Raw genomic sequence first — 7553 nt, forward strand, 5'->3', positions numbered from 1 at the left:
TCCCCATCTGGTTTGGGAACTAGAACCACTGGAGATGCCCATGCACTCTTAGAGGGGCGGATTATACCCATCTGTAGCATGTCCTGGATCTCCCTTTGTATAGCCGTTTTGGCATGAGGTGACTCCCGGTAGGGTGGGGTTCTAATAGGGTGAGCATTACCTGTGTCAATGGAGTGGTATGCCCGTTCGGTCCATCCTGGAGTGGCTGAGAAAATTGGTGCAAAGCTTGTGCACAGCTCCTTGATCTGCTGTCGCTGCAGACGTCCAAGGGTCGTGGAGAGGTTCACCTCTTCCACGCCACCATCCTTTTTTCCTTCGTAGTAGACACCTTCAGGCCACTCCGCATCATCTGTTTCCTGGGCTGTAAACTGGCAAACGTTTAATTCTCTGGAATAAAAGGGCTTAAGAGAATTAACATGGTATACCTTAGGCTTTATGTTGGAGGTGGGGGAGGCTATGAGATAGTTAACAGCTCCTAGGCGCTCCTGGACCGTGAATGGTCCTTCCCACGACGCTTCCATTTTATGGGCCTGGAGCGCCTTTAAGACCATGACTTGGTCTCCTACCTTGAAGGACCGTTCTCTGGAATGTTTATCATACCAGGCCTTTTGCTCTTCCTGAGCATCCTTTAGGTTTTCTTTAGCAAGGGCCAAAGAATGTCGGAGGGTGTTTTGTAGGTTGCTTACAAAGTCTAGAATGTTTGTTCCTGGAGAAGGCGTAAACCCCTCCCATTGCTGCTTCACCAACTGTAATGGCCCCTTAACCTCACGGCCATACACAAGTTCAAATGGTGAAAACCCTAAACTGGGATGTGGTACAGCCCTGTAGGCAAAAAGCAACTGCTGCAACACGAGGTCCCAATTATTGGAGTGTTCATTTACAAATTTACGTATCATGGCCCCCAAAGTTCCATTAAACCTCTCCACCAGGCCATTGGTTTCATGGTGGTAAGGGGTGGCAACCAAGTGATTCACCCCATGAGCTTCCCACAGGCTTTCCATGGTTCCTGCCAGGAAGTTAGTTCCCGAATCTGTAAGGATGTCGGAGGGCCAACCTACCCTGGCAAAAATGTCTGTTAATGCCTGGCACACACTTTTAGCCCTGGTGTTGCTTAAGGGTACTGCTTCCGGCCATCGGGTAGCAAAATCCATGAAAGTCAGTACGTACTGCTTTCCTCTGGGTGTCTTCTTTGGGAAAGGACCCAGAATATCCACAGCTACGCGCTGAAATGGGACCTCAATTATGGGTAGTGGCTGGAGAGGGGCTTTAACCTGGTCTTGGGGTTTTCCCACTCGTTGGCACACCTCACAAGACCGGACATAATTAGCAACGTCCTTGCCCATTCCCTCCCAGTGGAAGGACTTCCCCAACCGGTCTTTGGTTCTGTTCACCCCAGAATGGCCACTGGGATGATCATGGGCTAAGCTCAAGAGCTTTACCCGATACTTAGTGGGAACTACCAACTGCCTTTGAGGATGCCAGTCTTCCTGGTGCCCACCCGAAAGAATCTCCTTGTATAAAAGTCCTTGTTCTACAACAAACCAGGATCGGTTAGAAGAGCTGAGAGGCGGTGGGGTGCTCCGCGCCGCCGCCCAAGCTTTCTGAAGGTTGTCATCTGCTTCCTGCTCGGCCTGGAACTGTTCCCTTGATGCTGGAGACATCAGTTCCTCCTTGGACTGTGGACTGGGGCTTGGTCCCTCTGGAAGCGATGCAGGTGCTGGGGCTGTTTCCATTGACTGTGAACCGCTGTCCGCTGGAGCACTATGTGGTAACTCAGGCTCTGGCTGAGCCTCTTGGGTAGGGTTATCTGCTGCTTCTGCCAATTCAGGCTCGCTGGTGCCCTCTGGCGTTGGAGTTGTAGACGGGTTTGCAAGCGCTGGACTCAGGGCTGGCAATGGTTCTGGTGCTGGTTGCGTTGCCAGTTCCGGTTCTGGGACTGGCTTTGGCTGGGTCTCTGGGATTGGATCCACTACGGCTGTTGCAGTCGTTGGCAGGGGATCCAGTTCCACCACCTTTGTCTGGGTCTCCGGTAACACAGACGGGGCCCTGGTGGACGGCTCAGGAACAGGGATGGGGGTGAAAGCTTGCTTAGCCTGGCTGCGGGTGACTATTCCCACCCTCTTGGCTACCTTCACATGGTTGGCCAAGTCTTCTCCCAGCAGCATGGGAATGGGATAATTGTCATAGACTGCAAAAGTCCACATTCCTGACCAGCCCTTGTACTGGACATGCAACGTGGCTGTAGGCAAGGTTACAGATTGTGACACGAAGGGTTGAATTGTCACTGTAGCCTCTGGGTTGATGAGTTTGGGGTCCACTAGGGATTGGTGGATAGTTGACACTTGAGCCCCAGTGTCCCTCCAAGCGGTAACCTTCTTTCCGCCCACTCTCAAGGTTTCCCTTCGCTCCGAGGGTATGAGAGAGGCATCTGGGTTTGGGGATCTTTGGTGTGATTGGGGTGTAATGAACTGTAATCGGTTGGGGTTCTTGGGGCAGTGAGCCTTTATATGTCCCAGTTCATTACATTTAAAACATCGCCCTGCTAAGGTATCACTGGGACGATGTTGGTTGGTGGATACTGCTGTGGTGGGGTGAGAAGGCGTCTGGTGTTTCCCTTGGGATGTGGGTGGGGCCTTGGGTTGTCCCCGGTGGTAAGGTTTTGTTTCGGCTTGCCCCTTCTGATATTCGCTCCAACTGCTACTAGTTTTTTTCTTTTCTGCCACCTCCACCCATTGGGCTCCAATCTCCCCCGCCTCAGTTACAGTTTTGGGCTTCCTATCTAGGATGTACCTTTCTATTTCCTCAGGAACACCCTCTAAAAACTGCTCTATTTTTACTAGGGAAAGTAGATCTTCCAGAGATTGAACATTTGCTCCTGATACCCAGGCATCACAATTTTTGTCAATGTGGTAGGCATGACGGGTAAATGACACATCCGGTTTCCACTTTAGGGCTCTGAACCGCCGACGGGCATGCTCGGGTGTTAGCCCCATTCGGAGTCTGGCCTTGTTTTTAAAAAGTTCATAACTGTTCATGTGTTCCTTAGGCATTTCAGCCGCCACCTCTGCTAAGGGTCCACTGAGCTGCGGCCTCAGCTCTACCATGTACTGGTCTGCAGTGATGCTGTATCCAAGGCAGGCCCTTTCAAAATTTTCTAAGAAGGCCTCAGTATCATCGCCTGCCTTGTAGATGGGGAATTTTCTGGGATGGGAAGTGGTACCGGGAGGGGGGTTGTTAGCATTGGCTGGTGCATCCTGCTTAGCTTTTGCCACTTCCAGTTCATGCTTCCTTTCTTTTTCTCTCTCCTCCATCTCTTTTTCTTTCAGCTCCATAGTTCTCTTGTGAGCCTCCTCTTTGGCTTTTTCCAGCTCCATCTCTCTTTCATGGGCCTCCTTTTTGGCTTTTTCTTCTCTTTCTCTCTGCTCTGTCTCGAGTTTTGCTAATTGAAGCAGTCTCTGATGTTTTCTTTCATTTTCTTCTGCTTCTAGTTTGGCCAGTTCTATTTTGTTAGCTACTTCTTTGGTAGTCATTTTCCTGTTTTCTTGTGCTGGGTAACCCCCTCTGCAGTGGGCTGAAACTGGGAAGCTCTCAGCTCTGGCTGCTGCAGAGTTAACAGTAACTTTCTAACTAGCTACTCCCGAGGATGTAAAAAGAAAAAAAAACAATTCAGCTTGTAAATACCTTTTACCAGTCATTTGCTAATTGAACCCTTCTCTTAACAAAGGACCTGTAAAAAAAAAACTTAACACCTCTGCCTTCAGGCAAGGAGAGATAAGATATGCATCTATCTACTTCCAGCTCGGCTTTCCAAGCAGCTAGAAGGAAAAAAAAATCTCACTGGCTTTTGGGTTTAAAATGATCCCACCGCTATTCACCATGTCAGGACTGAGATCCCCACTTTGAACTTTAGGGTACAAATGTAGGGGCCTGCATAAAAACTTCTAAGCTTAATTACCAGCTTAGCTCTGGTTCGGCTGCCACCATTTTCAATGGATTCCCTCCCTGGGAAACCTTGAAAAACCTTCACCAAATCCCTGGTGAAAACAAATCCAACCCCTTGGATTTAAAACAAGGGGAAATTAACCATTCCCCTCCTTCCTCCCACCAACTCCTGGTGAATCAAGATCCAAAACCCCTTTGGATCTAAAACAAGGAAAAAATCAATCAGGTTCTTAAAAAGAAGGTTTTTAATTAAAGAAAAAGGTAAAAATCATCTCTGTAAAATCAGTATGGAAATCAACCTTACAGGGTAATCAAACTTAAAGAGCTCAGAGGACTCCCCTCTAGTCTCAGGTTCAAAGTACAGCAAACAAAGAGAAACACTCTAGTAAAAGGTACATTTACAAGTTGAGAAAACAAAGGAAAACTAACACGCCTTGCCTGGCTATTTACTTACAAGTTTGAAATAGGAGAGACTTGCTTAGAAAGATGTGGAGAACCTGGATTGATGTCTGGTCCCTCTCAGTCCCCGAGAACGAACACTCTCCCAAACAAAGAACACAAACAAAAGCCTTCCCCCCCCCAAGATTTGAAAGTATCTTGTCCCCTTATTGGTCCTTTAGGTCAGATGCCAGCCAGGTTACCTGAGCTTCTTAACCCTTTACAGGGAAAAGGATTTTGGAGTCTCTGGCCAGGAGGGATTTATAGTACTGTACACAGGACAGCTATTACCCTTCCCTTTATAGTTATGACACCTTTTATAAAATTTACACTGTTAAAGTTCCATAGGTACCCGTCTGTTAAGTGTCTCGGAATTGTGTTGGGTTTTTTATTATATGATCCAAACACATCATGACTAAGTCATTGGGCTGTTCATTAGTTGCAGCAACTGGCTGTGGTCATAGAAGATCAGGATTGGAAGGGACCTCAAGAGGTCATCTAGTCCAACCCCCTGCTCAAAGCAGGACCAGTCCCCAGACAGATATTTACCCCAGTTCCCTAAATGGCCCCCTCAAGGATTGAACGTACAACTCTGGGTTAGCAGGCCAAGACTCAAACCACTGAGCTATCCCTCCCACCCAATCTAAAGATTGGAATCTTTGAGTTCTTTTTCTCTTGCCATCTGAAGGAGAATCCAGGACTGTGCAAAACTTTATGGGTGAAGTTTCCCCCTGTACAGAGGCCCAGAAACCACTCAGGTCCTGCGTGAGCCCTGGGTGTATTTTCTCCCGCAATTATTAATTCTAAAACTGGGGACAAATCTACACCATAAAGCTTCAGGAAGATCTCTACAACTTTGTGATGCTGGGAATGGGTGCACAGTCCCCCTCAAGGATGTGATGCATAACACCCCCTGCTGGATAAATCCATGTGAGATGAAACCAGCAATAAGGAATACACAGGCTCAGATAGGGTGGTCATATGGTTGAGACACTATCCTGGGTTCTGGTTTCAAGAGATGACTAGTTTATCATGGGGACTTCAATCTGGAGGACACTCGCTGGACACCTACTGTGGCCAGTAACAAAACTTCCTTGGAATTTCTAAACATAATAGATAATGATTTCTTAACACAGAAAGTCCTGCACCCAGCACAGAGTAACTCAATACTGGATCTCATTCCGACAAAGAAGAGTTAATTGGTGACCTAAAAATTAGCAGTTGCCTAGGTACCAGTGATTATGATCTGGTTGCATTTACCTTGTGCAAACAGAAAGTGGCACTTACGAGTCATCCGTACATTTGCAATTTTAAAAGGCCAGTTTTCCTAAGTTTAAATCCATTGCTGGCATAACTGACTAAGAACATAAATCCAAAGTGGGAAACATTGATGAAAATTGGACATTGTTCAAAATATCCTAAAAGATACCCCGAAAATCCACAATTACACACACATGAAAAAAAGTTATGCTGGGCAAGAAGCCATCCTGGTTTAAAGGAGCTGTAGAAATGGCAATGAACTATATAGATAAAAAAACAACAAGGAGTCTGGTGGCACCTTAAAGACTAACTGATTTATTTGGGCATGATGTATCTGAAGAAGTGAGGTTTTTACCCACGAAAGCTTATGCCCAAATAAATCTGTTAGTCTTTAAGGTGCCACCAGACTCCTTGTTGTTTTTGTAGATACAGACTAACATGGCTACCCCGTGATATATAGATATAAAGGATAGAAAAAAGGGGAAACAAATGGTAAGTTCAAAAATGTAGGTGACTGATAAGGGAAGCTAAAGAAATCAGTGAACTCTCAATGGCCAAGAGTTAAAGATAATAATGAGGCATTTCTTAAACATATTAGGAACAAAAGGAACCTGAGGACAGGCATATGTCCATTGCTAGACACAGATGGTAAACAAGGTTAAAAATACAGAAATGTTCAGTAGGTATTTCTGATCTGTGTTTGGAATGAAGTAGGTAGATGTATCCATCCCAGATGATGATGTGGCTGGATTAGAACTTTTACCATCTGTAACCAAAAAGGAGGTGTGGCAGCATCTGCTCATATTAAATGCTTTCAAATCAACAGGCCTGGAAAATTTATACCCAAGGCTCATAAAGGAACTGGCTGAGGAGCTCTATGAACCACTAATGTGGCACCTTCTGGCCTTGGAATCTGAGAGTCCCCTTGTTCATCCCCTTCCTTCCTGGGCCATGGGGAGAACAGGATGGCCTGCATTAGCTTCAGCATACTGATAACACTAGCAGCTCTGCATTAAGACAATGACTATAATCAAATCTCATGCTTCAGGGCTTCAGCCAACCACCTGCACGGTCAGGAAGGAATTCCATCTTCCTCCTCCTCACCTCCCATGCCTAATTTGCTAGATGTATTCTGGACAGGATGTGTTTCACTTTCCTCTGAAGCTTCAGGGATTGGCCACAGCTGGAGAAGGGACACTGGACAGGGCAGACCAGTGCCCTAGGGTGGTATAGAGAATCCTTTCTTAAATGTCTGGCTGGTGGGTCTGGCTCATGTACTCAGGGTATAACTGGTCACCAGATTTCCACCAGGTCAGATTGGCGGGGACTGGGGCAGGGGAGTCACTGCAGCCTGGGGTGCTGGTCACCTGCTGGGATCATCTGAGCATCTCTCATCTGATTGGCACTGGTGGCCCCTCAGTCCCTCCTGTTTGCTGCCTGTGGCTACAACAGTTTAGTCTCCGGAGGACTGAAACGCTTTAGTCTAATCCATGTCGGGGTCACTGGGTGAGGGTCTCCGGCCTCAGAGTGGCAGGGCTAATGTTCTGAACGCTCTGACGCAACGTAGGCCTAGCTCTGCCCCAGCCGCCAGGGACGTTCTTGGGCAAGGCCTGCAATGGTTCCCAGCTGTATAATGGGTATAACGTTTCCGTGGCCTGGTTAGATCACGAGCGCGGTGGGCCAGGGACTGTCACTTACTGCATATGCCAGATACAGCTTCTGGCACAAGAGGGCCCTGATCTCAACGGAGGGCCTCCTAGCGCTCCCGTAATACACGTGGCCGCTGTGACAGGGGATGTGACTGGCGTGTGGGATCCCTATTAGCATTAACACCAAGTCACGAGACATTGCTGGTTCGAAAAGAAGCCACTTTGTGGGGGGAGGGATAATTGCTCTCTTCCCCGGCAAAAGGC

Source organism: Chrysemys picta, chromosome 1, assembly GCF_011386835.1.
Source record: "Chrysemys picta bellii isolate R12L10 chromosome 1, ASM1138683v2, whole genome shotgun sequence".
Classification (NCBI taxonomy): Eukaryota; Metazoa; Chordata; order Testudines; family Emydidae; genus Chrysemys; species Chrysemys picta.